The sequence below is a fragment of the Macaca fascicularis genome, chromosome 1 (assembly GCF_037993035.2).
Source record: "Macaca fascicularis isolate 582-1 chromosome 1, T2T-MFA8v1.1".
Classification (NCBI taxonomy): domain Eukaryota; kingdom Metazoa; phylum Chordata; class Mammalia; order Primates; family Cercopithecidae; genus Macaca; species Macaca fascicularis.
This window is the reverse complement of record NC_088375.1, coordinates 111,763,562-111,780,816: the sequence shown is the minus strand read 5'-3', so window position 1 is coordinate 111,780,816 and position 17,255 is coordinate 111,763,562. Positions and strand designations below refer to the sequence as shown.

Below are 17,255 nucleotides of genomic sequence, written 5' to 3'. Positions count from 1 at the left end.
GTTCCTTCCTTAGGAAAGGACCCTCAGTCCTCTCAAAAAGCATCATAGACCTGAACCTCAGCAGATCACAGCCTCCAGACAATAAGATGTCAGCCCCCTCACTCATCATGAATGCTTCCTCACCCTTCCCTAGTTCCTCTTTTCCCACACACAGTTATGTTTCTTCCCTGATACATAAACCCCTCACTTTAGTTGATCAGGAAGATTGATTTGAGACTGATCTCCCATCTCCTCAGCTGCAGCACCCAGTTAAAGCCTTGTTCCTTGGCAATACTCAACGTCTGAATGATTGGCTTTCTGTGAGCTGAGCAGCAGGGCCTAGAGCAAACACTTGGCTTTTCAGTAACAATACATGTACACTTTTAAAGACCACAATTAATGGGTCATGAGATATTGAGAAATTGGAATGGCATCAACTTGGCCAATTCTGAGAAAACACACTGTGCTTAAATGTCAGGGCCCTGCCTCCTGACCTTGACAGTATATGGTTGATTTTGAGTCATAGCAGGTGAGTATGGCCTGGTTTGAGTGTTTTATAGAAATGTAAAATGTGGCTGACTGCATTTATTTTAAATCCAAAAAATTTCCATTTCTGGTGAGAAAATTTTATTAAAACCAACCAAACAAACAAACATAGAAGTATATGAACAAGACAGTGAAGGATTCCCTGCTTCCCAATCTCATTTGATTGCTGTCTTCTGTTATATACTACAGGGAGGAAGGAGGCAAGGCGCCCAGGACGTCCCATGTCCTGTTTTGACAACCATCTGGCCTCCTTGGGCAAACAGAAAAGAGGGAAAGCAAAAAGAAAATAACAGAAATTTTGCAGAAATTTCATCTCCTGTCTGGGTGTGGTGGCTCACACCTGTAATCCCAGCACTTTGGGAGGCCAAGGTGGGCAAATCACTTGAGGTCAAGAGTTCAAGACTAGCCTGGCCAACATGGCAAAACCTCATCTCTACTAAATATACAACCTTTAACCAGGCATGGTGGCCCACACTTGTAATCCCAGCTACTGGGGATTACAATCACTTGAACCCGGCAGATGGAGGTTGCAGTGAGGGGAGATGGCCCACTGCCACTGCACTGCACTCCAGCCTGAACAACAGAAGGAGATGCTGTCTCAATGGAAAGAAAGAAAAGAAAAGAACAGAAAAGAAAAAGAAAGAAAGAAAAAGAAAAAGGAAAGAAGGGAGGAAGGGAGGGAGAAGGAAAGCGGAAGGAAGGAAGCAAGGAAGGAAGGAAAGAAGGAAAGGAAAGGAGGGAGGGAAAGGAGAGAGAGAGAGAAAGAAAGAAAGAAAGAAAGAAAGAAAGAAAGAAAGAAAGAAAGAAAGAAAGAAAGAAAGAAAAAAGAAAGAAGGAAGGAAAGAAAGAAAGAAGGAAAGAAAGAAAGAAAAAGAAAGAAAGAAGAAAAGTGAGAGAGAATGAAAGAAAGAGAAACGAAGAAAGGAAGAAAGAAATTTCACCTCGGCACAGGAAACTCTATGAACAAGGCTTCAGGGTCTCTTCTCTGGCCCTAAACCCAGAGCAGATTTTTGCCTCATTTTCCGAGGTGCAAATGAAATGATAGAAGTCGATCAAAGGAGAGAGCAGAGAGAAAGCAAGAAGGATGGCTCCTTCCTGCTCCTCCTTGAGTGTTGCTTGTGGCATAATAGAAATGCCTTGACATGGGTGGGTGGGAACTATTGCTACTTATTAGGAATTCAGACACCTCCAGCCACTCTGCACCGCGAGGTTCCATGGTGTAATGGTGAGCACTCTGGACTCTGAATCCAGCGATCCGAGTTCGAGTCTCGGTGGAACCTTTCTGTTTAATTAGGACCGTAACGCCGTGTTTTACTGCTGACGTTCAGAAACTCCGAGCTGCGGGCTTCCGTGTCCCTTCTGCTCCCGCTGTCTGAGCCTCGCTGTGTACCCGGCGCCTTGTCCTCTCTTCGTCTCCCTCTTCCGCATTCGGGATCCCAGAAACCGGGTTCTCACAGTGACCCGGACCACAGGGAAATCGCCCAATCATCCAGTCGGGGTCACCGAGCCTGGAGGGTCCCCTTCCAGGGCCAGCCTCCCGGCACCCAGCAACCGTTGGCCCTGACACCCCCGCCAGGGATCCAACGACCCAGCAAGTGCTCACCCGTCTCAGGGCGACCCTGGGCCTCGGGGTGAGAGGTCTCCTTCACTAAAAAGGCTGTCGCCCCTCAATCCTAGACCCGGAGATTCCTTTCACCCAGGAAATCTCGTAATGGCACCCATTGTCATTTTGGTAAGTAAACGGTGGAGTGAGAAATTTTGATGGGGTTAGCTCAGTCATTGGAGATTGTGTCTCAGCTTAGGATCGATGGTTGGAGACCTAACTTGGGAGTAGCACTGCTTTATTCACATGGTCCATCTGATTCTGAATGTTAATTTACTCTGTTCTTCATATTCAGATTTTTATGCCGAATTTCTAGCTCCTACGTCTCCATTGCGGGCCCTAAAAGTCGCTGTTTCACTAAGCTTTGGGACCTGACTCCGGGAAATTTCATTCTTTCGACCCAAGATCTCAGCCGGAAAGAGAAATTCGCACGGCGGCCTCTTCAAGCACACGGCCTGGGAGCGCGGGTTCTGATCCTCCTCCGCCCCAGCCGAACTCCCGCGGCACCACGGGGAAGAGGAGCCTGAGCAGCTCTGAGGGGCGAGTCCCTGACAGTGGGGCTCCCCCTCGTCCCGTCAGAACCCTGCCCCAAGGAGAAGACGCCTTAGGACGCTACCAGAGTTAAAATGTTCTCTCCTGCTCTTCAGAGCACTTGGGATGAGGTTCCTGATGGGTCGGTCTTGGGAACTAAGATGTCACTCCAGGCACTCAAGAACATAGCTCTGATTTTCATATTTTGCGGCTGAGAGCGCTTAGGAAGGACTGAAAAACACCGCAGTCTTTGAGGACGAGTTTGGAGGACAAGCCGGGAGTGGGGGATGAGATGACGCCTTCTTGGCTCCTTAGAGTGGACTGGCAGGTAAGGAAACACAAACTCTGTTTCCCCTTGCAGGCTGGACTGCAGGGCCTGGGATGGAAAATTGGACAGTCGAAGAGTAACAATATTTATGTACAGGTTGGTTGCACACATTAAAAATTGTTATCCCTAGAGATAAGTGTAGGAAGGGACCTGGGCACTGCTGTTCACCTCCAGCTTTGCAGCATATGTAACTTTGATAACAGAGTATAATGCATAAAAAATTCATTCCTGTTTACAAAGAATTGATCAAAACCAGTTACAGGTTTCTTTGTTCTTTCTCCATTTCCACTGCTTCATTGACTAGCCTTATAGGAAAAAAAAAAAACTTGTAAATATGATATTATTCCCGTTGATCCTCAGCCCACTGGTTCCCCACCCCCTGAAAGTAGTTGGAACAACAGGTTTGCACCACGTGCTGGACTAATTTTTGTATTTTTAGTACAGAGGGGTTTCACCATTTTGGCCAGGCGGGTCTGGAACTCCAGAACTCAAGTGATCCTCCTGCCTGGGCCTCCCTGCACCTCCCTGCTGGGATTACAGGCATGAGCCACCCCACTTGGCCATCATTTGTATTTTGAATTTAAATATTTTGTAGTCATCGCTCTTCAATGACTGGGTTTTGTTGCATGAGCATGATGGGGTTCAGGACATGCTACTCCAAAATATAACATCTTAGGGTATTGAATATTTTATGCTAAAGAAATTTGAGTAAACAACAGAAGCAGGAAGGTCACTGTCACCCTCCCCCTGCCCTTCGTCCCTGAAGTCAATTGTAAGACCCTTATGTGAGAGGTGCCCTCTCTGTACCCAGAGGAAAGGTGCATTCTGGAGTCTGAAGACCCAGGGACACAGAGGAGCCTGAACACAGAGGCCTGGCTACGTTTTCCCCAGTTTGTTACTGTTAGATCATAGTTTTATTGTCTTACCATACTTCTCCGTGACTATCCATTCTTCAATAAACCTACTGTTAAAAAACAAACCAAAAACAAACAAACAAACAACAACAAAAAAAACCCCTGAGGTTTAGCTGTTTCCATGGGCCTTCGTTTCCTTTGGAAGGCACTCCTGTCATGTAAAACTTACATTCAATAAATACATATGCTCTTCTCTTGTTGGTCTGTGTTTTGCTGTAAGGGTCTCAGCAGTGAAGCTAGGCTGGGTGAGGAAGAGTCATATTTCCTCCCCTACATGTACAAATGTCTTCCACTGTAAAACTATAAAAATTTTATTGGGGCAGATTTGAAGCAAGAATTTGAATCATTATTCCCCTTTGGATGAGCTAATAAACTCCCAGCTCCTCCCAGATAGAAATACTTCTCTAGCTCCTTCCGTGAAGCTCCTTGAGGATCAAACCTGATGGAGATTGAGGGGCCTTCCTGGGACCTCCCAGCCCAGGAGGTTACTGCTGGTGAGAGGATTACTGCAGTCTCCCTGGGAGGGTGCAGGGTCACTGGAAAGTATCATGGCTATAACTTCTGTGCAACCGGTTTTCATCACATCTGCTCTTTGTGCAGTGTTGCAGGCAAAATACAAGAGCTAACATGCACATGAGTAACATATGCACATCATCAACTGTGCCTGAATCACAGAGTGCCACATGTCACGCACAGTTGATGATGTGCATATGTTTACTCATTTAGTCCTTACCTCAGGCAGAGGTCACACCATCACCTTCATATTCCGTATGAGAAAACTGAGATGCACAAAGACATTAAGTGACCTGCCCAGGGTCACTCAGCCAGCAAAGGAGGATTTGAAAGCAGGAATTTGAAGTGAAGGCAGCCTGGCTCCAGAGGACAGTCTCAGAACCACTGCGTTTATACTGCTCCTAACAAAACCACTCTTGCAAAAATTATGACAGTGAGAAAAACCTGGCATAGGAAAACTACGACTGTGAAAGAAATCTGACCTAACTGACCGCATCTTACTTCTAACCTCTGAGCTGCCCTTGTCCATTCCGGGGCATAGACCAGGCTAACTATAAGAGGAGTTTAGTTCCAAGTCTAAGTCTGAAACAGAGATGATTACCTATTCCTGAGACAAACCCCTTCCTTTCTTGGGGATCAGACCTCCTTAGCAAAGCTAACAAATTAGGCACGAGATTGGAAATTATGGCTCAGGAGCCATGTTGCCAGAAGCCACGTGATTCCTAAGCTCCCCAACTGTGCCTTTATGTAACATTATTGGTATCAAACCTAAGATTTGACAGGGTGTTCAAGGTATTTTTCAGACCCTGCCTTATGATGGACTCGCTGGCACACCCAGACCGGTAAACTGGCTCATCTGGTCCTGTGGCCCTCACCCAGGGACTGACTGAGTGTAGTAAACAAGCTCTGACACTGTGATTTCATCCCCCAAACCAACCGATCAGCTTTGCCCATTCCCTAGCCCCCTGCCTGCCAGACTATCCGAAAAACAAAACAACAACAAAACCCTAGTCTCTGAATTTGGGGGGAGGCAGATTGGAGTAATAATAAACCCCTGTCCTGGTCCCTCAGCTGCCTCTGCTTTTATTAAATTCTTTCTCTATTGTAGAAAGCCTGCTGTTCTCAGCTCCATTGGCTTTTCTGGGCAACCAGCAAGATAAACCTACCGGGCAGTTACACTAATAAAAGAGAAACACAAATGGTAAGCAAGCTTGAAAAGAAATGTAAGTCTGTGTATTTCTTTTGAAGACACACAAAAGGAGGAGGAATGATGAGACAGGCAATACACTCTCCTAAATATTTTCATGATTTTCCTGCCTCCCCATTTCCTTCTTATCGCAACAACTGATCCCCAGAAACCTTCAATTTAAACACGGTCCTGCCAGAACTGGGTTTGTCCTTCCCTTTACATTTTCCTCTCACCTGCCCCACACCCCTTCCAAATCTAATCTGTTCTTTCACTTCCAGGTCATTGAGTTTTCCATTTAAAAATACAGAAGATACAGAAAGAAAAAGATAACCAGTCATCCATATTCCCATCACCTGGAATTAAGTACTGTTCACATATACATATTTGTCTTCCAAACAATTTTAAAGTTACTCTCATTTTTTTAAAACAAAATTATACATGCTTAGCATAGACCATACCACCAATACAGAAAAAGTGCAGATATGTAAAATTTCTGATTACCTTAAGTTCAAAATAACTTTTGTTAACATTAGGGCAACACTGATCGAGTCATGTTCTTCTGGTATATCTATAGAGAGAAGAATGTGTATTTTAGCTAGACTGTCCCCCGCCCACACACCCACAAAAGAAAAAATAGAATAAAGAAAACTATATATATATATGGGAGTTATATGTATTTTATATATATATATGTTTTTGTAAAATTGAGCTTAGACTGTATTTTCATTTTATAAATATTCCATTTAATAGTGCATGAATTTAACTGAAGACAAAGAGATAGAAACACAAATGAAGGAATTCCTGAACTCCCAATCACATTTCAAGAGACACTTTTCTAAAAGAATCTTCTAAAGCTAAACGCACATGAAATTAAGTAGAATGCATTATGATTTGCAGTGGTTTTGTTTTTGTTGTTGTGTGTTTGTTTTTTGAGACGGAGTCTTGCTCTGTCACCCAGGCTGAAGTGCAGTGGCATGATCTCGGCTTACTGCGACCTCCGCCTGCCAGGTTCAAGCGATTCTCCTGCCTCAGCCTCCCAAGTAGCTGCGACTACAGGTTCTCGCCACCACACCCAGCTAATTTTTGTATTTTTAGTAGAGATGGGCTTTCCTTATGCTGGCCAGGATGGTTTCGATCTCTTGACCTCGTGATCTGTCCAGCTAGGCCTCCCAACGTGCTGGGATTACAGGCATGAGCCACTGCATCTGGCCTTTTATTTTTATCTTTTTTTTTTTTTTTTTTTTTTTTTTTTTGCGTGGCATCACACACTCTGTCACCCAGACTGGAGTGTAGTGGTGTGAGCTAGGCTCACTGCAACTTCCACCTCCCAGGTTCAAGAGATTCTGCTGCCTCAGCCTCCCGAGTAGCTGGGATTACAGGCGCCCACAACCACGCCCAGCTAATTTTTTTTTCTTTTTTTTTGTATTTTTAGTAGAGATGAGGTTTCACCATGTTGACCCCTCTGGCTTCAAACTCCTGACCTCAGGTGATCTGCCTGCCTCAGTCTCCCAGAGTGCTAGGATAAAGGCGTGAGCCACCACGCCCAACCTGCAGTGGTTTTCTTATTACTTTTTACAATCAAATTGATTAAGGCATTGGTTGAATATGATACAATGCATTCATTTCAATTTTTTTTTTTTTTTTTTTTTTTTTTTTTTTTTTTTTTTGAGACGGAGTCTTGCTCTGTCGCCCGGGCTGGAGTGCAGTGGCCGGATCTCAGCTCACTGCAAGCTCCGCCCCCCGGGTTTACGCCATTCTCCTGCCTCAGCCTCCCGAGTAGCTGGGACTACAGGCGCCCGCCGCCTCGCCCGGCTAGTTTTTTTGTATTTTTTTAGTAGAGACGGGGTTTCACCGTGTTCGCCAGGATGGTCTCGATCTCCTGACCTCGTGATCCGCCCGTCTCGGCCTCCCAAAGTGCTGGGATTACAGACTTGAGCCACCGCGCCCGGCTCATTTCAAATTTGATGACATGTCTATTACTCCAAAAGGTCCTCTTGTGCCCTTTGCAGTCAGTCCCCTCGACTCCCTGTCCCCAGCAATCAATGATGTAGTTTCGGTCACTATACAGGTTAGTTTCACCTGTTCTAGAAATTCAGCTTCATGGCACCGCACAGAATGCACTCTTTTCATCACTCAGCATGAGGTTTTTGAGATTCACCCATGCTATTTCATGTTTCCATGACTTGTCCCATCTTCCATTGGATGAATATATCACAATAGGTCCATTCACCTCTTGATACATATGAACCGTTTCCAGTTTGGGGACTATTGTAAACAAAGCTGCTAGGAACAAGTTCTTTTTGTGAATATATATTCTGTAAATTCCATTTGTCATTCTTTAGTTTTAACTTATTTTGTAGAAGGATGTCACCTTCACAAGTACAAAATTCATGCAAATGTGTTTTGAAAAATGTTGAGGCCTGAAGCAGAAGTCCACACAATTTTCTTTACTATATTTCATAATTAAGGGGGAAAAACCTTATCTGGGATATTGTTTCCTATCAGCAAACCTTTAATGTAAGCCACACACGATGCTAGCTGTACTATTAGATTGTCTTCTGTAATCTGTGCAATAACTCTAATAGCACATTATTATTATTTTCATGTAACACTTTCCAACGGGAGGCCTAGCAAATTGAAGGACCTGGCTGGCCGAAGGTCAAACAGAAGGCAAGTGGCAGCGCCAGGACTGGAAGAAGGCCTTTCCAAAGGCAGACAGAAGCTCACGTCTTCGTCAGAACCTCGGTATTTCTGATGTGCCTGGAAGCCAATATCGAAGCAGTTCTCAGCCACTGGATTGGTCGGCTGCTTTTGCTCAGAAACTCCTCAATTAGGAATCCCAAGCATACCTTAGTGATGACGGTCCCGAAACAAAGGACATTTCTTAAACATTCTAAGAACCCGTTTGCTCGTCAGTAACGCAATGAAAGTTGTTTTCAGTCTTTGTTCATATATATTTGAGCAAGGCAATGTCCGCTGCTGGGGTTAGAAGTAAATGGCTCGTCTTCCTCAAACTAGATCAGTCCGTAGGACGTACGGCTTCCACTCGCAGTGTCTTGAACACTCGCTGGGCGTCCTGTGCGTTCTAGCCGGTTTTCTTTGCAGCCGCGGGTTTCTGCACCTCACCCGGGTCGGGATGGCAGAGGCTTCTCGGGACGCGCGGATCTACGAGTGCCGTCCCCAGGGTAGCCACCAGGGGACGCCATAGGCCTTCCTGCCGTGGTTCGCCTTGCCTTTTACGTTTGAGCCAGGTAGTTTCTATTGACCAGGACATTACAGATCAGAAGTGGGTGGGGTCAGAAAACATAACCTGGGAGAGGCTGGCAAAATGCCCAGAACCGCCAGCCTGGGTTTTTTTCACTAGGCTTGCGGTTTTCTTCTGTAGTGCAATTCTCGTGCTCAAGTAGTGCAGGGACTGGGAGTTAAAAAGATGAATTTACAATGCCATTTGAGAAGGAGTATTAAGGAAACGTCCGAATTTGCCAGGGTACTGATGCATGTCAAGCGCAAAACGCAGGTTGAGAGACAGCTAAGTATTCTCTGCCCATGAAGGAGATAAGCGAGGGCCTGAAGAAAAGAGGGACGGGGAAGGACACTGGCGCCGGAGATAGGAAAGGGCTGCTTGGAGGTGGGAAGGATGGGTCCGGATGCTATCTAGAAAGTTGCCTGGCAATGGATATTGGATGTGGAAGCGAGACATCAAACAAGAAGCTGTCGCTTAAATGAGGTCTGAAAAAAGCCTAGATACGTAAACGGCAGGAGACAGCGGACACGGCTCCGCATAAAGTTTTCCGCCTTATATTTCAGGGAGGATCGCAGCGCATTTTGCCAAGACAGGTGAGACTGCGGTTCCGACCAGCGAGCCTCGGGATGAATTGAGTTAGGACACCTGGGGGCCGGCAGACCTGTTCCCCTCCACAAAGTAAGAGTGTTATGAGAACACATTCCCCGCTAGCACAGAAATCCTACAAACTTCTGTAGGGACGGCGATTAGAAGCAGAGGCTGTGTAAAAGGTGACTGGGAGCTAGTGAGAAATACTAAGATTTTTGCAGAGCGTGAGACCCCAAGAAACTGGAGACCATGGACCAATCTCTGCAGCAATTAGCCTCAAGTAGAAAGGAAGAAGCCGTGCGGTCGACTGGAACGGCGGCGACATATTACTTCCTGTTTTCCTGTCATCCGGATACAAAAATAACACAACACCACGGAACCTACGTGCCAATGAAAACAAGAAATACATCCTTCTTTGCAACCAACCTGCTTTTAGCACTACAAAATTCAGGGGAAAGCGCGAACGCAGTCCCCCACTACCACAAATTATGCAGTCGAGTTTCCCACATTTGGGGAAATCGCAGGGGTCAGCACATCCGGAGTGCAATGGATAAGCCTCGCCCTGGGAAAACCACCTTCGTGATCATGGTATCTCCCCTCCCAGGTAAGTATGAGTTCATACGTCTCCGCCCTGCCACAGCTCCATATGCCTCAACCTTTACACACACGGTCACTTGCTCCGCGCACCCCAACCCTCACACCCCCCATGCCACTCCCAGCTCTCCTAGCCCTGACACACAGCTGGGACTCTCATGTCCAACCGGAGGTCCTGGACTTGTTCCCAAAGCAGGAGAAATCCTTCGTGGCGAAGCAGCGGCCCCTGAGCTGCCTCATCTACATAGGAATCGCCCTCTCCGTGATGTCACCGACAGCGCCTTTCCCGGTCCCCCTCTGCTCTTCTGCCCCACCCTCCGCCACTCAGCCGACCAAGCGGCTGCGGGAGCCCGCGGAGGAAATGACGCCTGCCTCTGTCTCCTTCCCCTCCCTTCCCCGCCCCTGGTCTCTCCCAAAGAAGTAGGTTCTTAGCCTGTGATGCCAAGGACCCCTTTGGTGGCCAACTGGAGCCTGTGCGCTCTTCTTCAAATAATGGCTTTTAATGCGCAAACTAGAAAGTTTAGGATTACACAGAAAGCCGGTTCTTTTCACATACGGTTATCTTTGTGATGTAGCTTTCTGCTTGAAATTAGAAGTCGTTCAATATCAGAGAGAAACCGTATCTATGAAACTAGAGAGGCTGCTCAGATGACTGCAAACCAGCCATCCTTACTTGTTTTATCTCTAGGAGTGTTATAAAGACGGTTGTCCAGTTTCATGAATCTTGTAGGGTTTTTCAAATACTGAGAGGAGCCGGGCACATTCCTCAGCCCCGGGCTCAAAACAAACAAGCCCAATACAAACACATCCCATCCTCCCATCCCACCACATATCGCCATATATCTCTCAAACTTCCTGAGCACAGTACAAACACATCCCATCCTCCCATCCCACCACATATCGCCATATATCTCTCAAACTTCCTGAGCCCAGTACAAACACCACCTGGAAAAGTCTCCGATAAGGAGGCAGCCGTTCAAAGTTTTACTGAAAGCACGGGAACCAAAAGAATTCCTTTGTTCCCCTGTAACTTTCGGGCTATAAAAAGCAAACACTCGCATTGTTCGGGGCCCTCTTGTATGCTGTGTAATGGAGGGACCAAGTTCGAACTTGTCGTAAAGATCCTTGACGCTTGGCTTTGACTCTGGACTCTGGTGGTCTTCTTTGGGGAACAGAGGGTCTGGGCATAACAATACAGCAGTGTACAAAAATGTGCAGCCCCAGCAGAGCACACTGGACTCAGGCATGGTGCTGGAGTCGTTTTGTCATCTCTTCCACTGCCTTCTCTAGACCTTAGCGCTTACCTCATGTCAACACTTTATATTCTGCAAAGACAGAAACAAAGTCATCCAAATTTGGCAAACATATTTGGGGGAAATTTTATTTCAAGTGTTTAACTGATTACTTTTAATATGTAGACTACAATACCAAACTCTGACAATACTCCACAGACTTATTAATGGTTTTCACCCCTGTCTCTGCAAATTTATCAGGCAAGTTTTTCCTGCCCTTTACTTTCATATAAACTGAGTCATACAGTGTGTAGTGGGTTTTGGCGGCAGGAGTGTTACTGCCCAACAGGTTCACTTTGCCTGCTGCCTAGACAGAGCCAATTTTTCAACACAGGGGAATTGCAATAAAGATTTATTTAAACAGAGCTGGCTGTGTGGGAGACCAGACTTTTATTTTTACTCAAATCAGTCTCCTCAAGAATTCTGGGACCAGTTTTTAAGGATAATTTGGTGGATGGGGGCCAGTGAATTGGGAGTTGTGATTGGTCAGGTTGGAGATGAAATCAGAGGGAGCTGAAGTTGTTGTCTTCTGCTGGGTTATTTCCCGCGTGGGGGCCACAAGATCAGATGAGCCAGGTTATCAGTCTAGCTGGTGCCAGCTGATCCACTGAGTGCAGGGTCAGCAAAATACCTCAAGCACTGATCTGAGGTTTTCCAATAATGACGTGATCTCCAGGAACAATTTGGGGAGGTTTAGAATCTTGCAGCCAGAGGCTAACATGACTCCTAAACCATAATTTCTAATCTCATGGCTAATTTGTTAGTCCTGCAAAGGCAGTCTAGTCCCCAGGCAGGAAGGGGGATATTATCATGTTTGTTTCACAGATAAACCGTAAACTAAGTTCCTCCCAAAGTTATTTCGGTCTGAACCCAGGAATGAGCAAGGACAACTTGGACGTTAGAAATAAGATGGAATCAGGTCAGATCTCTTTCACCATGAAAATTGTCCCAGTTATAATTTTTGCAAAGGCAGTTTCAGAAGCAGAGGCATAGATTTGATTTCTTTCACTCAGTCTTATGTCTATGAAGTTTTCATCTGATTCATATGGTTGTTTCTGTGTGTATTACTTTGTATGAATATACATTAACTTATTTATTCATTCGACTGTTGTTGAACATGTTGACCTAAAAGAAAGAGGCTGAGGCACAAAATATAATTTAGAGTTTACTTGAGCCAACATGAAGACAGCTGCCTGGAAGACTCACACCCAAAGAACGTTGGATCTGAGCTCCCTTTGGCCTTTGTCACAAACAGGATTTTAAAGGTCAAAAGCAGGGACAGACAGTGGGCTGATAGAAAGGTGCCTGTCAGGAATTCTCATCGGTTTACAGAAATTACATTGATTGGTGATTGGCTATACGTTGTTAAGTTATAGGGTATGGGGTACAGCGTTTGGTGTGGGATTATTAGGATAATTTATAGCTACTTGAGGTGATAGCAAGCAGTTTCAACAGATGAATACATAGCTCAAAAGGAAGGAACAGAAAGTGGTTGCTGTCTCGATTTAACATCTCTCTGGGCCTGATCATTTGAAAGGGCTCACATTCCTCAGATAAAATTTTTTTAAAAAATCTTTCTTCTTGAAAGCATTGATGATCAAAAGCTCAGTCAAGGTGTCCCTCTTTGCCAGAAAGGCTCATTCCCAGATAGTCCTATCTCAGGCAGGGGACAGGGAGGAAAGGAGCCACCTCACTGAGGAATTTTTAAGAATACTCAAAAGTCCAGTTGAAAGGGCATTATAACCAGACATGGTGGCTCACACCTGTAATCCCAGAATTTCAGGAGGCCAAGATGGGTGGATTGCTTGAGGCTGTGTAAGAGGTGATTCTGGGGATAGCAGAAAAACCCTGAGGTTTTCAAGTGGTGTTGAAAGCCAGTAGGCCCTGGGAACCATTGAGGAGTCTACAAAGCAGGGAAGCCTAGATCCCTGAGCTCCACCTGCCAAGTACCCCCGCAGCTAAGGTGAGAGACCTCCCCCACAGAGACTGAAATTTGCCTCCTGAGGAAGGAAGTGACTACAGACATCTGTCCCAGGACAGTAAACAAGAAAACAAGGTCTCACAAAAACAAAAACAGCTGACCACACCATAGAATCACTGAGACCGAGTCTGCGACTATAGGAGAATAAAAATGTTGTCTATCATTCATACCATGAAAGACCAGGGGAAAGTGCGAACGCAGTCCCCCCCACTATTGTTGCGGAAATCAGGAGACCCGAGAGGCCAACGGGTGGAACAGGAGGATTTTGAGTGCACTCAGGCCCAGCAGATTAACATCCAAAGTTTGAGCCTGGAACAAAGACAGGGCTTGACTTTTATACACTCTTCCCAATGGGGTTGGCTAGTTTGAATGGCGCCGCGGGATGGCGCGAAATTCGCGGGGCAGGCAAGAGGGCTTACAGAAGCAGAAAGAACGCAGTTAATTCAACTGTGACAGGTCTTGCAACGCAAGCATAGCTGGTGACCTTGCAGCTGCACTGAAGGAAAATCAGGAACTTACACAACTTGAGTAATGAGAAGTGGTAAGGGGGAAAGATAAGGTAGTAAAGGCATTTGTTGTTATTTCTTCTTATCCTTGCTAGGGGCGGACTGTGTAGAGACCGTCTCTGGAACTCATTCCTTGGGGCTCTGGCTTTTCAGACGGTGTTACCAAGGATCTGCTAGGGCTCTATCTATTGCTGGCCTTGGAGTCAGTCAAGTATGGTAAAACCTATTTTTTCCCCTTAACTTCTGCTTCATTACTGCAAGTTACGCAGCTGAGCTTACACATTAGGAGAAATAACAGAGAACAGCATATCTGGGGTGCAATGGATGAGCCTCACTCTTAAAGATGAACCACTTGGCTGACCATGGCATTTCCCCTGCCAGGCAAAGGGCTTTTACGTACCTCCGCCCGCCACAGCTCCATACGCCTTACCCTTTACACGGTCACTTGCCCCGAGAGCCACCCCCGCCAATCCCCAACCATTCCGAGCCCTCCTAGCCCTAACACACAGCTGGGACTCTCACGTCCAGCCAGCTCCTGGACTTGCTCCTACAGCACGGGAACTCCTCCGTGGCGAAGCAGCAACCCTGAACTGCCTCATCTACATAGGAACGCCCTATCGGTGATGTCACCAACAGTGCCTTTCCCAGTCCCCTTCTGCTCTTCTGCCCCACCCTCCGCCACTCAGCCGACCAACCCGCTGCTGGAGCCGGCGAGGGAAGTGACGTCTGCCTGTCCCTCCTTTCCTTCCCGCCTTGTCCTTTGCAGAGGTGCGCCGAGACCCCGCATCTAGTCTCTCCCAGAGAAGGGACTACTTAACCTGTGTCCTGCGGTGGACCCTTCTGGAGGAGAGCTGGAAGCCTGTGCGCCCGTCTTCAAAAAATGGCTTTTAATTCGCGGACTGGAACGTTTAGGATTACAAGGAAAACCTGTTCCTTTCAAACCTGGTTATCTTTGTGAAGTAGCATTCCACTTAAAATTGGAAGCCCTTCAATATCAGGGAGAAATCATATCTATGAAACTAGAGAGGCTGCTCAGATGACTGGAAACCAGCCATCCTTATTGGTTTTACCAGTAGTAGTGTTTTAAAGAAAGTTGTCCAATTTCATGAATCTTGCCGTTTTGGTTTTTTGTTTTTCAAATACAGTATTGTACAAAAAGGAAGCGGAATGTGGTTGCTGTCTCAATGTAATGCCTCTCTGGGCCTGAGAATTTGAAAAGGCTCACACTTCTCATGAAAGTTTTCTTCTTCGCTGGGCGCGGTGGCTCACGCCTGTAATCCCAGCACTTTGGGAGGCTGAGGCGGTTGGATCCCCTGAGGTCAGGATTTCAAGGCCTAACTAACATGGTGAAACCCCGTCTCTACGAAAAATATAAAAAATTAGCCGGGTGTAGGGGTGGGCACCAATAATCCCAGCTACTTGGGAGGCTGAGGCAGGAGAATCACTTGAACCAGGGAGGCAGAGGTTGCAGTGAGCCGAGATTGTGCCACTGCGCTTCAGCCTAGGCAACAGAGCCAGACTCCGTCTCAAAAAAAAAAAAAAAAAAAAAAAAAAAAAAAAAAATTGTCTTCTTTTCTCATTCTCCCTTTAGATAAAAAGATTTTCTTGAAAGCATTGTCGATCAAAAGTTGTGTCCCTCCTTGCCAGAAAGGCTCATTCCCAGATAGTCCTGTCCCACACTGGGGGCAGGGGAGGAAAGGAGCCCTCTTACTGAGGAATTTTTAACGGTGCCCAAAAGCTGAATTGGTGTGGCATCACAGAAGGGAGGGAGAGAGAGAGAGAGAGAGAGAGAGAGAGAGAGAGAACCATCTCGGCCAATTCGATAGTTGCTGTCACTTGTTGAATCATCTCTAGTCTTTAGAGTACCATGAATTCAGTTTCTCAAAAGAAGTAAAACAATGAGAAATACATAACATTGATTTGAGTAGTAGAAATATAATGCACACAAGAATGATAATCACAAAGAGAATCTGTATCCTGGAACAGTAGGGGAACCTATTTCATTAGGCAGCCAACTGAAAACATCAGGGAAAACTTCAAATCCCATTTCTTCTTTAATGATTTCTTGTAGCCAAGTGGCTTCTTTTCTGATTTCTTCTAGAGAAGGTTCTACGGCATGGGAAATATTTATGTATATATAACAAAAGGTATTTGCCACCACACATACATCTCCCTGCTCGGCTAAATGTATCATCTAAAGTGATGTGATTATCTACTACAACCTTAGCCAGTGAATAAATAGCTTTTTATTGAGCTGCAAAAGAGGCCACAGTTTCATCAGCAATGTTTTTTTTTCTTTTTCTTTTTCTTTCAGAGACAGTGTCTGGCTCTGTGGCCCAGGCTGGAGAGCAGTGGTGCCATCATAGCTCACTGCAACCTGGAACTCCTGGGCTTAGGTGATCCTCCCACCTCAGCTCCTGGGTCACTGGGATTACAGGCCAGAGCCACCATGCCTGGTTTTCATCAGCAATGTTTCCTGAGGTTACAGAAAGATTTGTAATCCTGGGAGGAAACAGTCCCTTGAAGCAAAAGTGTTCTCCCCCAAAAATGCAAGGAGCTATCTTCTTGATAGCCAGGCAGATAATTCTCAGGTTTTGCCCCGTAGAATCTCTGTCTAAAATAGAGCAGTGGTCATGCCTAGTGAAAAGTTTGAGGGAACTCGCCCAATGCTGGATTTCTTCAGAGAGGGGTGTGTGTGTGTGTGTGTGTGTGTGTGTGTCCCCAAATATCCTAAAAGACACTGCCCTTCATCATTCCATGCTGTTAGACATTATAGGACCATGGATGGTGATGTCCTCCAGAGAAAGATAAATGCTGGTGCAGAACAGGTAAGTGTACTATAATTTGAGTACATCAAGTTTTGGGCATTTTAAACCATGGGTCAGACATGTTAGAGCAAGAGGGCAGGTTGATAGCAAGAGGGAGTATTTTTCTTTTAATTTTCCAATAACAAAGTTATGTTTGCCACTGTCATTTCAGAGTGATGTGACAATTTGTTGTTGTTGTTGTTTGGTTTTGTGGGGTTGTTTGTTTGTTTGTTTTTGAGACAAGGTCTCACTGTCGCCCAGGCTGGAGTGCGGTGGCATGATCAGGGTTTACTTCTGCCTTGGCCTCACGAAGTCAAACAAACCTCCTTACTAATCCTCCCAAGTAGCTGGGACTACAGGCAGGTGACACCACACCCTGGGGTGTGAACTGGGATTTGATGTTTTCAGTTGGCTCCCTAATGGAATAGGTTTCCTTACTATGCTGGAATAGAGATTGTCTTCATGATTATCATTCTCGTGTGCATTATATTTCTACTACCTTACTAATTTTCTTTTTCTTTTTTTTTTTTTTCTTTTGGAGATGGAGTCTTGCTCTGTCACCCAGGCTGTATTGCAGTGGCAGGATCTCAGCTCACTGCAACCTCCGCCTCCCGGGTTCAAGCGATTCTTTTGCTTCAGC

The 17,255-nt window shown here is 45.8% G+C and overlaps 1 long non-coding RNA gene, 2 other non-coding genes and 1 pseudogene across 3 annotated transcripts; 3 read left to right on the top strand and 1 right to left on the bottom strand.

Annotated features, from left to right (window-relative positions):
- Positions 1 to 17,255, top strand: part of LOC102146482 (NBPF family member NBPF6-like protein) — a 138,161-nt pseudogene that overhangs the window by 84,723 nt on the left and 36,183 nt on the right.
- TRNAQ-CUG (transfer RNA glutamine (anticodon CUG)) lies at positions 1,734 to 1,805 on the top strand. Its single transcript has one exon. It is a non-coding gene; the product is annotated as a tRNA-Gln (tRNA).
- LOC141407256 (uncharacterized) lies at positions 1,893 to 4,099 on the top strand. Its single transcript, XR_012415519.1, has 2 exons — positions 1,893 to 2,257; positions 2,424 to 4,099. It is a non-coding gene; the product is annotated as an uncharacterized lncRNA (long non-coding RNA).
- On the bottom strand, positions 9,884 to 10,047 carry LOC123570625 (U1 spliceosomal RNA). Its single transcript, XR_006694906.2, has one exon. It is a non-coding gene; the product is annotated as a U1 spliceosomal RNA (small nuclear RNA).